At 45.0% G+C, this 14,898-nt stretch overlaps 1 protein-coding gene across 8 annotated transcripts in view; it reads left to right on the top strand.

The window, feature by feature from the left end:
* The first annotated feature begins 416 nt into the window (after positions 1 to 416).
* The window catches only part of SFMBT1 (Scm like with four mbt domains 1), a 155,490-nt gene continuing 141,008 nt past the window's right edge, over positions 417 to 14,898 (top strand). For 2 of the 8 annotated variants that reach the window (XM_021068952.2, XM_084988558.1), the window contains exon 1: positions 1,693 to 1,881. The gene's annotated coding sequence lies outside the window, so the exon portion shown is untranslated. Of the gene's footprint in view, positions 1,220 to 1,692; positions 1,882 to 2,078; positions 2,615 to 14,898 lie in introns of those variants that run through there. The other 6 variants (XM_084988557.1, XM_021068955.2, XM_021068953.2 and 3 more) reach the window with 6 other exon arrangements.

Genomic DNA, 14,898 nt, shown 5'->3' with positions numbered 1-14,898 from the left:
CTCTTTACACTTGTTCCTGGGAGGTGGAGAATGAGTAGGGCAGCAGCTCTTTGGTAAGTCCTCTGGCACTGTGGGGCAAGCCCACCTCGCCCTTCCTTGCTTAGCCTTTCATCTGGGTATTTAACTGCCAGGAATCTATCCCAAAGGCAGAACTAAGGGATGTGTTAGTAAACAATTGTAAGGAACCAAAATAGGCAATGGTAGGAGACTGACTGAATGGATGAAGATATCTGCACACATTAAAAATGCATCATGTGAACAAAAGAAAAATGTTAGTGATGGTAGCAAACACAAAAGACAATGTGTGGTTGCTACTATGTAAAGACGTGTAGGTGGGTGGAAGGTTTAATGTGTGAAAAGTTTCATGTATTATGGATACTACTTTACTCTTTTTGCATTTTTCTTCCTCCCTGGCTGTCATATTGTCTTTTCAGGGGCAGTTAAAATATCCAGCCAGCAGCGTGCCTGTGAGCAACTCTGTAAAGTGGGGTATTATTTCCCAGCGCAGACTTGAACCGCATTTGGCACCCCTGAATTCCTTGCGGTGGGGATGACTCCTCCACCTTGAAAGGCAGCAGTGATCAGCGCCCATCGGAGCCCTCCTCTCAGGACCGGGAGTCCGAGCACTCCCAGGTCTCCGAGGCTCGGGCACTTCCTTCTCTCTTCCAGAGCAGGTGGGGACGGGCGAGTGTCCCACCAGCACCTGTGTTCGGTGGGTAAGGGGCGAACGAGCTCGGAGAAGTAAACCGCAAGTGGGCACCTCGGGTTGCGGGGCCGGTTCATAGTCACTAAGGAGCTACTGTCTCGACCCCGGGGCCCTGCTCTCCCGCCCGATTTAGACAGCCGTCTCTTGCCACCTCGCCAGGGCCCCGAGCGGCAGGAAAACTCGGATTTACAGGGCGCCTCCTGCGGAAGCCTAGAAATACCGGGTGCGCCGCGGGGCTCCGGTCTGACTTCGCAGTCAGGGGGCAGTTAGGTGCCCTCCCAGGTCTCAAGGGTGCGCCAGATCCCGGACGTGGGCCAGGCGGGCGGACGCAGCCTTCTCCCGCGGCGACACGCGCCTAACTGGGCTCAGGCCGCCGCTCGGTGCGTTCCTGCGCTAATGCCATCTTGCCAGAGGCTGTCACGTGCGGACGACAGCATCGCGCTTCGCCCCGGCCCGAACGCCAAAACCGACATCGGGACGCCACCTGGTTCCCGGGGTTCCATCCAACCCGAGGTGAGGTGAGGGGGCCCTTCCCTCGTGGGTCCGAGCAGGGGCAGCGTGGGCGCTGGGTCCTGGGAGGCGCGTTTCTCCGTCGGGGCCCCAACGCGCCGGGCTGTAGCGCCGTCGGGGGCGGGAGGCGCCACCGCGTGCCCTGTGCCACGGCCCAGGGGGTGTCCAGGGCAAGTTGTGGGCTGGAGCATGCCGGGCGGCGGCGGCGGGTGGCTCTGGACCCCCAGGACTTAAGTCTGCAGTCGCCTCGCCTCCGGCACAGGTCCCGCGGGGCGGGCAGACGCGCGGGAGGGCTTGGAGAGGCCGGGCCGGGGGGCGCCACACGCGCGGCGCGAGGGGCGCCGGCTGCCGGGAGGAGCGCGGATGGTGGGGGGGGCGCGGGCGCATGCGCCCTGCGCCCGTGCCATATTGGAATGAGTCGGAGTGCGGAGCGCCGCGGCCGCCGCCTCCGCCGGAGCGCGGGTGGAGGGGGGCGGGGAGAGCTGCCTGCCGCCCCGCTCCGCGGAGCCCAGCAGGAAGGAGGGCGCGAGCGGGCGAGCGCAGGCGGCGCGAACGGAAAAAGCGTCCGCGCGGGCGAACGAAAAGAAGGAAAGAAAGAAAGAAAACGAGCGCGAGAGGGGAAAAGCGAGCTATTGAGAGAGCGAGCGCGCGAAAACTCCCGGCAGGTAAAAAAGCGGGGCTGCCGGCTGGGCCTTCCCGCGCGGCGGCCTGAAGGGGCGGCGGCGGCGCGGGGACTGGGGACTGCCTGCTGGCCCCTTCTAGGCGGCCGCGCAACTTTGCCAACGAAAATCCGCCGGGAGCCGGCGGCCGGCGGGCGCGCGGGCTGAGGCGCCAACGGGCGGCGGCGGCACGTTGGGGGCGGGGGCGGGGCGGGGGGAGCGCGACGCCCGCGCGCGGCCTGGCGCGCCCCCGAGGCCCCGCGCGCTGGCCGGCCGGGAGGCAGGAGCGCGCCTGGGCGCCTCGCCGCGGTAGCGAGACGCGGCCGGCCGTCTCAAGCCGGCAGCAGGGCGCACGGCAGCCCCCGGGCGTGAAAGGAAAGTGGCCAGTCGGCCGCACCGGGGGCGCCCAAGTTCCCTGGCGCGCTGGGCCCGCCGCGCGCCCCTCCCCGCGCGTCCCACGCTCCCGCCCGCCGAGCCCCCGCGGACCCGCCCCCCGGGCTCGCTCCGGGGCCGGGACGCGAACCCGCAGCAGGACTCGGGGGCGCGCCGCCCGCGCAGCGGTCCGAACTTCACAGGGCCAAGGCGGCCACGGCGCAGAGGTGAAGCGTCTAGCGGCCGCCGCAACCGGTTGCTTCGGCCAGCGTGGTGGAGTGCGCCGGGCCTCCCCTGCGCGGCGCGAGCTGGCCGTGGGCTCGCCAGGAACCCGCCCCCGGCCCCAGCTGGACCTGCCGCTCCGGAGGTCCGTGACCGTTTCGATTTCTGTCCTTAAAGTCTGGTTTTGGACCTTGAAGGAAGCTGTAGAGAGGCGAGCAGAGTGTTCTGAAAAGCCAGGCCTGCTTTGTGGGAAGTAGAAACGCCTTGTGAGAACAGAGATAAATTCCCGCGGAAAGGATGCAATGTTAAGTTTTTCACAAGATGTCAGCTGCTCCCTGGGGTCTGAAACTGAGCCGTAAAGCACAGGTCACCTGCACCGTCTTCTTATGCGTTGGGAGTGGTGTAGCACACCCTTATCAGGGACAGGTTTTTTAATTTAGTGGGGGTTTTTCCCAGCGGGTTACTCAAAGCCATGCGGGTGGACCGCAGCGAGCGAGGTTTCCTGAGTCCTACTTAGAAGTAATATAGTCTTGAGAGCCAAGAAACATCAAAGAGATTTGAAGGGAAATAAGATGAATTTTATCAATCCCTGCTTGTACTTTCTCCTCTGGAACCACATTTTTAAGATGTCACACTTTATTGCCTTGCAAGTAAAATGCCTGAAAATGTAGTTGTTCATTGGTCTACTGTCTTGAGAAGAGCAGAAAATGAGTGTCTTCTTGTGTACGTTTTGGGGCCTTTTGGCCTGGTTTTTTGAGGGGTATGTTGAATCTTTCTAGGCCACAGGTAGATTTCAGAGTTGAGATTTGTTTATAATGTCAGAGAACTAACGGCCTGGTGGAAACGGGAGTGGCCCAAGATCAGGAAACAGTTCTGTAACTACTGTTGTCATTGACTAGCTGCCTTATCTCAGGTATGGAGTATGTTTCTTCCCCTTTATAGATTTGATTTTTCTTATTGCACAATTGGAGGATGAATAGGTCATCATTCTGCATGCTTTCAGTTCTAAAATTTGGTGACTGTTTAAAGTTAAAATTTAAAAAATCTTGGTCTATACTTTGAAAGATTCTGCATAAAAGTGCTCACAATGTGCATCTTTATTAAAATACATTTGAAAAAATATTTTGGAAACTCTAGAGTGATTTTTATGTAATTTACTATTTGGAAAGATAGTTCAAATGTATTTAAGTATTTTTTGAGATACATATATTTATATATGGATATATATTGATTGATTTACTAAGGTCTAACAGTTCTTATGGTTTTTTACTATCTAGAATAACTAAAAATTCTGACCTGGGAATTTTTAGTCAGAAGATGACTTTTTAGTTGAGGCAGTGCTTTGCAGGTTTGGATGTGTGGTTGTTGGCATGGTGGTGGACATGGGCCTGGTATTAATTTGTTATTTCCCATTTTTTTGAATACAGGTATATTAGCAGACAGTAGGTTTGAAGGATGAATCATGAACTTTCCCAACAAATCAAATTTAGGGTGTCAGTAGATGAATCAGTTCCTTAAAGCTTAGAAGTTGCTGAGAAAATTAAATGAAAATTGATATTTAAAAAATTCAGTGAAGTAAAAAATGTGGGCATAATGCTTTAATAACATTTTTTTTGTTGTTGTTGTTTTTTTGTTTTTTTGTTTTTTTGCCATTTCTTGGGCCGCTTCCTCGGCATATGGGAGGAATGATTAGTTCCCAGGCTAGGGGTCTAATCAGAGCTGTAGCTGCCAGCATATGTCAGAGCCATAGCAACGCGGGTTTGGAGCCATGTCTGCGACCTACACCACAGCTCACGGCAACACTGGATCCTTAACCCACTGAGCAAGGCCAGGGATCGAACCTGCAACCTCATGGTTCCTAGTTGCATTTGTTAACCACTGTGCCACAGTGGGAATTCCCAGCTTTAATAACCTTTTAAATGAAAGCATTTAACTTGATTTATATATACAGAATACTTGCCTGGTTTATCACGTCATTAAGATTCTAGCGATGTGGAGTTCCCTGATGACTCAACGGGTTAAGGATCTGTTGTTATCTCTGCTGTGGCTTGGGTGGCTGCTCTGGTGAGGATTCCATCCCTGGCCTGGGAACTTCCACATGCAGCAGACATGGCCAAAACAAAAACAAGAGGGAACTGTATCTAATCACGTGTGATGGAACATGATGGAATATAATGTGAAAAAAAGAATGTATATAAATATATAACTGGGTCACTTTGCTGTACAGCAGAAATTGACAGAACATTGTAAATCAACTATAATAAAAAAATTTAAAAAAAGCAAAAAAATCTTGGGAGTTCCCATTATGGCTCAGTGGGTTAAGACCCTGACTACTATTCATGAGGGTGTGGGTTCAACCCCTGGCCCCACTCAGTGGGTTAAGGATCCGTTGTTGCTGTGGCATAGGCTGGCAGCTGCAGCTCTGATTGGACCCCTAACCTGGGAACTTCCATGCGCACAAGTGCAGCCTTAAAAAGAAAAGAAAAGAAAAAAAAAAAAAGAGAGACAAAAAACTCTAGCAATGATAACAAAAACAAAAGGTAACTAAAATTATGTCAGTTTTTTTAAAAAAATTTCAACATGATTAAGATACCTTTTTTGTTAGATCTCTAGGAAGTTAGGGTTTTTGTTTTGTTTTGCTTTGCTTTTTCAATAAAAAATTATAGTTGATTTACAGTGTTGTACCAATTTTCTGCTGTACAGCAAAGTGACCCAGGGAGGTTAGTTGTTTTTTTTTTTTATATTCCCCACTGAATCAAGTACTTCAGCAATTTTCTTGTCCTTTCCTAATGCTTTTAAATATATTCTTGTACGCTTTATTATTTCCACTGCTGAAGGAGAGGAGTTAGAAGTTGTAAAAATGAATTCTCATTCTCACAAAGGCCTGTGGTTTTACTGCAAGGCCATTTGTGTGATAGAAAGTTGGGAACTGTCTAAGGTCTGTGGTGGGGATGTATGGGGTATAGTCCACAAAGTTAAGAGATTTTTCTTTTTTGATTTTTTTGGGCTGTGCCTTAGATATGTGGAAGTTCCCAGGCTAGGGACTGAATCCTCACCAGCATAGTGGCCGGAGCCACAGCAGTGACAATACCAGATCCTTTACCCACTAAACCACCAGGGAAGTCCCAGAGATTTTCTTTTGTGAAATAATTCTCTTTCTATGACTCAGTCAGCTGACCAAAAACTAAGCTGTATTTGGTCACTCTACTCCAAGATTCATAGCATCATTAGTGAAGAAAGTAATTGATCAGTTAGTTATTATTGATCCACCATTGTTTCTTCTTTCTTTTCTTTCTTCCTTGATAGCCCTTTTTTAGATTTCTTAGCTTTTTCATTATCATATGTTTAACTTAAAATTTGTTAGGTTTTTTTTGTTTTTTTTTTTGTTTTTTTGTTTTTTTTTTGGTCTTTTTGCCTTTTCTAGGGCCGCTCTTGTGGCATATAGAGGCTCCCAGGCTAGGGGTCTAATCGGAGCTGTAGTCACTGGCCTATACCAGAGCCGCAGAAATGTGGGATGCGAGCCGAGTCTTTGACCTACACCACAGCTCATAGCAATGCCGGATCCTTAACCCACTGAGCGAGGCCAGGAATTGAACCCACAACATCATGGTTCGTAGTCGGATTCGTTAACCACTGTGCCACAACAAATCTAAAATTTGTTAGATTTTTGAGAGATGCAAAATGAGAAACAAAATATGTATGAAAAGAAATTCCCTCTTTTACTATGTTTTTTGTAAACTCTGACTTCTCTCTTTAAAAATGCTTTTCTTATCCATAATCATGCTTTGACAGTGGTAACTAGACTGGGCTTTTATATATGTATATATATACATTTTGCCTTTTAGGGCTGCACCTACAGCGTGTGGAGGTTCCTAGCTGGGGGTTGAATCAGAGCTGTAGCTGCTGGCCTAGGCCACAGCCACAGCAACTTGGGATCCAAGCCACATCTGCAACCTACACCACAGCTCAGGGCAATGCTGGATTCCTCAACCCACTGATTGAAGCCAGGGATTGAACCCGCAACCTCATGGTTACTAGTTGGATTTATTTCCACCACGCCACAATGGAACTCTGGGCTTATCTATAGAATGGTAGTTTCGAAGCTGCTATCTTTTGACTTTGAAGTCTATAGAAAAGCTGAACTGTCTACACTTAATTGGCCTTTTTATTATGACTTCATGTCATGTTTGCATTAATTAAATGAATATGATCCCCAAAGCAGAAGACCAAAAGGCAGGTATTTTGAATGCTAAATATTTTTACATTAAAGTTTTTCCTGACTTTTGTTATTTCCTGAAACTTTTCTTTCTGGAATTATTTGGCTTTTAACAGATATTTCAGAATAGTTTAGATGAGAATGAAAGAATATCTCATCAGTAAATAGTACAGCTTTTGGTGATGGCAGGGTATTTTTCTTTCTATAAATGGAATTTATTTTCTAACTTGGATGTTTTGTAATTGTAAAAATATTTCTCCTTGTACATAGTTGTTAAATTGGATGGAAGTCTCTGGGGAATTTGATTACCTGGGAGATTTTGAACCGTTAGATGTCAGGGAGTAGGATTTTGATATGACTCCATACTTCTTCAAGTAGTACTGGCCCAGGGGAAAATGTCTACAGTAGAAAGGATGTGGTCAGGTTGTTACAAGTTCATTTTTAAACTTTACAAAAGTGGGAGACAGGTTTTTGATAGAAAAATTATGACTTTACTGCAGAAGTTTTAACAGGTTTGACTCTAAACCTTTGCCTGAGGCGCAGAGGCACCTAAAGATTTTCTAGTCTCTTTTATTCAAGAGGATGTTTATAAGTTTATTCAGTTCTCTTTCTCTTTAGATCATCACTCAAGGACACAATTAAAAAACAAAAAAAAATATGGTCCATATATTATGGTAAAAGTATTAGGTCCCTGCTGAACTTTGTAGTTTGATAGTTGAGTAACTTCAGAGCCAAGCACTGGACTGTGTGTTTAAAGTCTATATAGTGGCATTTCTAACATGGTGTCCAGTGCTGCATACAGATTCCTTTCTGATTTTTCTGCTTAATCTAGGGAAAAGTTAATCACTAGACTGATGTGAGGTGAATAGGGCACTCGACAGTACCTGCTTGGTCTGGGAAAGTTGGTGCTGGACTGAGATGACATTTGGAGGTCTTAGATGAGAGATGGAGGGTGGTTTGTCAGTAGCTGCAAGTGCAAGATAGTCGTATTTGGAATAACAGTATGAGATGGCCTGAGAAGTTTAGCAGTCATTAAAATACCTGAAGAATTTTTCCCGCTGAAATTCGTTTTAAAATGTTAACCAACAAGAACTTTGATTTGAACTAATTATTATAATTTCTGTTACCCAGAATGGTTTTTTAAAAAGTATTTGAGGTGGCTGCTATATAATAATATTTATCTAGTGGTAAGGCTAGCTGTGAGTTATCACTAGTTTTTCACATTAATTTCATGTTAATTGTGTACCAGACTAGAGTGCTTTCTTGTCTCTGAGTTTTTGCTAGTGTTCTTTCTTACCAGTTCTGATAAAACATGCTTTTTCTATGTTAAAAATAGTATATGGTAATTTGTATTCATAACTTTAAACTACTTTGGCTTATTTTTACTTATGTCATTATAAAATAACCTTCTTGGGGTGATTAATGATAACACAGATGCATTTAACATATCACCTGTCTAGAACACTGTAAATGAGCAAGTAAAGTATTTTTAAAATTTTCATTATTTTAAAAAATTTTAATTTTTTCAGTTGTGGTAAAATATGTAACATAAAATTTACCACTTTAAAGTATACAATTCTGTGGCATTAGAAACATGCACAGTGTTGCATTATCCATTTCAGGAACTTTTTCATCTTCCCAAACTGAAATTCTGTACTATTTTTTTTTTTTTTTGTCTTTTGTTGTTGTTGTTGTTGCTATTTCTTGGGCCGCTCCTGCAGCATATGGAGGTTCCCAGGCTAGGGGTTGAATTGGAGCTGTACCCACCGGCCTACACCAGAGCCACAGCAACGCAGGATCCGAGCCGCGTCTGCAACCTACACCACAGCTCACGGCAACGCCGGATCGTTAACCCACTGAGCGAGGGCAGGGACCGAACCTGCAACCTCATGGTTCCTAGTCGGATTCGTTAACCACTGCGCCACGACGGGAACTCCTGAAATTCTGTACTATTGACAGTAATTGCCATTCCTCTCTCTGCAGCTTCTGTGACCACCATTCTACTTCTGCCTCTGTCAGTTTGACCATTCTGGCTACCTCATATAAGTGGAATCATACAGTATTTGCCATCTTGGGAGTGACTTATTTCACTAGCATATTGTCCTCCAAGGTCATCCGTGTTGTAGCATGTGTGTCAGAATTTCCTTTTGAAGAAATACATTTCTACAGCAAGTAAAAGAGGTCACGGAACCCTGTGCACTAAACTTTGTTTACTTCTCTTGGAAGCACTCTGTATGTGCCAGGTGCCAGCAGAGCTGTGAGAACCAGGTACCTTTTCATTAGATGTAGTTCTCTGGTTATTGGAAGAAAAGAGAAATGGAAGCAGAATGTGACAGCAGCATGGAAGACAGGGGAAGTGTAAAAATAAAGGTTGCTACAGTCTAGGATCTCTTTTGGATGGAGACAGAGAGCCTTGTGGGTCTTAGGATATTACCTTATTGTGCAATCACTGATATTTACAGTGTCTGCCTTAGAGCATTCTATCCAGAACAGTTAACCAGAAGAGTTTGTGTGTTTAAAAGTTGTAAATAGGCCTTTAGCTATCTGAGAGGCATGATTATTCAGTGACTCACTCCCCAGCTGTTCTGGTTAGTTGAGGTTTTGTCATATTTCACTCTCATTTCTGTATTACTGGAAAATTAATGAGTATTTAAAGACTTAATAGCTTACATAACAGTGTTACCACATAATTAATGCTTTATATTTTAGCTTTATTGTATTACTTTAATTCTGTATTTGGGAAATATAGATGTCCAGTCAGAGAGAGAAAGCAGGTTTGATAGAACTAAGAAGTTGAGCACTTTCAGATTAGCTAAAGAGGTGTAAGGATTTAAAAATTTTTATTGTCTTATTTACTATTATTTTAAGTATTTTTAACTGAAGTATAGTTGATTTACAAGGTTTTGTTAGTTTCAGACATATAGCAGAGTGCTTCAGTTATGTGTGTGTATACACACACACACACACACAAACTTTTTCAGATTCTTTTCCATTATAGGTTATTATAAGATATTGAAGGAATTCCTTGGTGGCTTAGTGGTTGGGGATCCAGTATTGTAACTGTTGTGGCTTGGGTTCAATCACTGACCTGGAAACTTCTGCATGCTGCGGGCACAGCCAAAATAAACAAAGTGTGACTTTCTATTCAAGCCAAGTAATTAAAAAAAAAGATAATTGAATACAATTCCCTGTGCTATATACATCTTTACTATTACTTCTGATGCCTGTATTAGTTAGTAAGCATGGGGTGAATTTCCTGAATATTATTTGTTCGGGGGGGTGGTAGTGGGGTACATCTTAGAGCATCCATTGATCACCTTCTCCCTGACTTCCTTCTTTTTTTTTCTCCTGATTTCCTTCTTGACAAGGGTACTTTTGACTGTCTTCATGACAGTGAATGTCATTAAGCTTGATGTTTTTTGGTGCCTTTATTTACTGCTCAGTTCTTAAGAAAATTAGAGTGGTTAGTTGTTTCCTAGAGTTAGTAAGGCTTTTCTGGAAGTATCCGTTTCTTTGGCAAGATATTGTCCCTTGGGCACCGGTAGGGACCTCTTTTATACCATATTGTCCCCATTGTGTATCGATGATGCTCTTGAATTACCAGTTAAACATTTTAGGAACTCCAGTTTATGTACCAGAGTCAGTTTGTCAATTTTTAATTTGAAAATTAGAGTTTCTCAGTGAACTGTTAGAAGAGAAATCCTTTTCTTTATTAAAAAAACATTAAGTACCTATTCTTTCCAGGAACATAGTTTTGATTATTTTTATTATTGAGCAAGATGGGCAGGGGTAGGTGGTCTAGTAGCTAAGGCTAGAAATACGAAAAACTGGGTTTTTTGTTACTATTATGGTCATTTATGGTATCTGAATCCCTTGACCTCTTAATGTAATATTTATTAGTTTTCATTTTGTTTCCCTTTTGAAGTAGATTTTAGTTCTCAGTCATGGGTTTTACTGCATTTAAAATACACATAGGGTTTTTTTTCTGGCTACACCCCTGGCAAATGGAAGTTTCTGTACCAGGGATCCAGCCCACACCACAGCAGCATTGCAAGCTCTGCAGTGATAATGCCGTATGCTTAACCTGTTGCACCACAAGAGAACTCCTGTAAGTTTTTATTGTTATTAATACAATGCTACACAAATAGGGAAACACACTTAATCTGCTCTTAGGCATTATCTGCCCTTGGTTTTTCTTAAGGGCTCCTTGGTGAACTGAGAGAAACTTTAAATGACTGTTGCCAGACCCTCTTGGTAGTAGTAGTAGTGACAAGGGAAGCAGAGGGCTGGGTATAGTCTTCTGGCTTTCCCTTCTAAGGTGGATCTCCCTTCTCTGCAGTGCTTGAGGAGGGCTCCTTGACTCCTAGAGCCAGATCCAGGACTTCAGGACACAACTGGATTCTGAAAACACTGTCTTTCCTCCCTACCTACCTCTTGACCTTTACCCTGATCTTGGCTTCCTATTAACTTTGAGAGGAGCTCTTTCCAGAACAACTCTACTAATGAAATCTTAGGTTCCGGTACGGTATTCCTTTTCTGCAGCCTCCTTGAGAACCTTCCCTACTCTCCCTGTCTCATCTTTGATCTTTTTTTTTTTTTTTCTTTCCCTTTTTGTCTTTTCTGGGTGCACCCACGGCATATGGAGATTCCCAGGCTGGGGGTCTAATAGGAGCCACAGCTGCCACAGCAACTCAGGATCTGAGCTGCATCTTTGACCTACACCACAGCTCACAGCAACGCCGGATCCTTAACCCACTGAGCGAGGCCAGGGATCGAACCCGCAACCTCAGTGTTCCTAGTCGGATGTTTCCTCTGCGCCACAGTGGGGAACTCCTCATCTTTGATCTTAATATGACCTCCTTTTCCTCTCAGAGCGTTCCAGCCCCTGTAGGCCTGGAGCCATTGTCTAATCTTCTGTTTGCTTCCTGGCAGTACCCTTTACTCTGGTCCCTTTGTCCTTCTGCATCTTCTGCTCTGTAGAGCACCACAGCCACCAGTCCAGCCTGTGCCCTCTTCTCTGTTGTGGATAGACTACCTGGAATTCAGGGTCTCCTGAAGTGGCCTTGTGTGGGGCTGGCTCCACAGGGTCCTGTATCAAGGCAGTCCCTTTTCTTTTCTTTTCTTTTTTTTTTTTGTTATTGTTGTTGTTGTTGTTGCTATTTCTTTGGGCCGCTCCCGCGGCATATGGAGGTTCCCAAGCTAGGGGTTGAATCGGAGCTGTAGCCACCGGCCTACGCCAGAGCCACAGCAGCGCGGGATCCGAGCCGCGTCTGCAACCTACACCACAGCTCACGGCAACGCCGGATCGTTAACCCACTGAGCAAGGGCAGGGACCGAACCCGCAACCTCATGGCTCCTAGTCGGATTCGTTAACCACTGCGCCACGGCGGGAACTCCCCTTTTCTTTTCAAACCCTCCCTTTTTCTCTGTTTGCATCCCTCTTGGTGGATTTACCCACATTTAAACTTCATTTAGCCCTTGTGCCCCCTAAAACTTTTTTGCTGAATTTCAGATCCATATATCCTCTGCTGTCTTAGTTTGGACTTTTCCCTGCTGGCCCCTCAAAATCTACAGGTCCCAAACAGAATCCCTCAGTCTACCCTAAATATACTCCTAGCCAGTCCATCTCCCTAGGTCTCTTTTTTAACATTTCTCCTTGCTAATAGTATCCATTTTCCGCCCGGCAGCTTTCTCTTGGAACTCAGAGTCTTACTCTATTTTCTTTTCTCTTTCTTCTTCTTCTTCTTTTTTTTTTTCCCCCCTGTGATATGTGGAAGTTCCCAGGCCAGGAAACACACCTGAGCCATAGCAGTGATAATGCTGAATCCCCAACCACTAGGCCATCAGGGAACTCCCACCAGAGTCTCATTCTTGAATTTCCAACCTCTGACTTAAGAATGTGTAGTTCTGGGAGTTCCCTTTGTGGCTCAGTGGAAATGAATCTGACTAGCAACCATGAGGGCACAGGTTCAATCCCTGGCCTTGCTCAGATGGTTAAGGATCTGGCATTGCTGTGGCTGTGGTGTAGGCCAGCCGCTACAGCTCCGATTCAACCCCTAGCCTGGAAACTTCTGTATGCCTCAAATGTGGCCCTAAAAAGACCAAAAAAAAAAAAAAAGAACATGTAGTTCTCACTCCTTGACTTTCAAACTTTTTTTTTTTTCTTTTTTGGAAGGCTTTGACTTTTTTATGTTTTATCAAAGTATAGTTGATTTGCAGTGTTGTGCCAATTTCTGCTGTACAGCAAAGTGACCCAGTCATACATGTATATACATTCCCTTTCTTATATTATCGTCCATCATGTTCTATCCCAAGAGACTGGATATAGTTCACTGTGCTATACAGGGGAAGACTTTTATTTTTATTTATTTTTATTTTTTTATAACTCAATGAATTTATTGCATTTATAGTTGTACAATGATCGTCACAATCCAATTTTATAGGATTTCCAACCCACAGTGGAAGACTTTTAATTAATAAATTAAGTCATTTAAATAGAGGATCATTCAGTCTTTCTATTTCTTCTTGTGTCAGTTTTGGTAAACAATGTTTTTCAAGAAATTTGTGTATTTCATCTAATTTGTCAAGTTAACATTTTTAAATTACCCTTCGAATATCTGTATGATCCCTATCAAAGTCCCCCTTTCCCTGACCGATCTGTCTAGAGGTTTATCAGTTGTTAATCTTCTCAGAGAACAGATTTTTTATTTTTTTGCTTTTTAGGGCATATGGAAATTCCCAGGTACATGAAAATTTCCAGGCTAGGGGTCAAATTGGAGCTGCAACTGCTAGCCTCTACCGTAGCCACAGCAATGCAGGACGTACACCACAGCTTATGGCAATGCCAGATACTTAACCCACTAAGCGAGGGCAGGGTTCGAACCTGCATCCTCGTGGTTATTAGTCAGGTTTGTTACCATTGAGCCACAACAGGAACTCCAGAGAACCAGCTTCTGGTTTCATTGATATATATACCTCTGTTGTTTTCTTGTGTTTTGTTTCATTATTGTTATTGTTATTTGTCTTTTTAGGGCCATACCTGTGGTTTATGGAGGTTCCAGGTTAGGGGTCAAATCGGAGCTATAGCTGCTGGTCTGTGCCACAGCCAGGGAGGGGATTGAACCCGCGTCTTCATGGATGCTAGTCAGGTTCGTTAACTGCTGAGCCATGGCAGGAAATCCTTTTTTTTCTTTTTTTCTTTTTTTTTGCTTTTTAGGGCCACCCCCGTGGCACATGGAGGTTCCCAGGCTGGGGGTCTAATCAGAGTTGCAGCTGCTGGCTTACACCAGAGCCACAGCAACGCCAGATCCAAGCCGAATCTGCGACCTACACCACAGCTCACAGCAATGCCAGATCTTTAACCCACTGAGTGAGACCAGGGATTGAACCTGCACTCTCATGGTTCCTAGTCGGATTCGTTTCCGCTACGCCACGATGGGAACTCTCAGGAACTCCTATTTTCTATACTTTGCTTACTCTGGATTTTTTTTTTAAAGGTTTTTTTTTTTTTTTTCTATTATAGTTGATTCAAACATTTTTAAAGCTTTGGAACCCTTTAAGTGAACTCTTTCTAGGAAGCCTAATATGTAAAATAACTAGAGTTCTGGTGGAAGGGTAGTGAAAGGCTAGCATCCTTTTCTGCCCCTTCCTCCTCTGATGCAGAGCTGGTGTCTGGTCCTTAAACTCAGTAAGTGGAGCTCTCTGGAGTTGCTCAGTACTACCTGAAGGCACTTTGCACATCTGAAAACCACTTGATCTGTTCTGCACCTCACCTGTTTCCCATTGGTTTCATTTTATTTTATTTTATTTATTTATTTATTTTTTTGTCTTTTTGCTATTTCTTGGGCCACTCCCGCGGCATATGGAGGTTCCCAGGCTAGGGGTCTAATCGGAGCTGTGGCCGCCAGCCTACGCCAGAGCCACAGCAAAGCAGGATCCGAGCCGCGTCTGCAACCTACACCACAGCTCACGGCAACGCCGGATCGTTAACCCACTGAGCAAGGGCAGGGACCGAACCCGCAACCTCATGGTTCCTAGTTGGATTCGTTAACCACTGCGCCACGACGGGAACTCCTGGTTTCATTTTAATTGTGACTTATAAATATAATTAATGTCATGATGAATCTTGCCAAGGAAAAGGAAAGCCACTTTGGAAAGTGAAACTAGGTATTAGAAAGAGCCAGCTCCTTTAAATGCTGGATCTTTCAAAAGTG

Source organism: Sus scrofa, chromosome 13 (assembly GCF_054392235.1).
Source record: "Sus scrofa isolate SSC_HxYL_T2T_F1_AM1 chromosome 13, Sscrofa_HxYL_maternal_Yorkshire_Landrace_v2.0, whole genome shotgun sequence".
In the NCBI taxonomy this organism is placed as follows: Eukaryota; Metazoa; Chordata; class Mammalia; order Artiodactyla; family Suidae; genus Sus; species Sus scrofa.
This window is presented reverse-complemented; position numbering and strand designations above follow the sequence as displayed.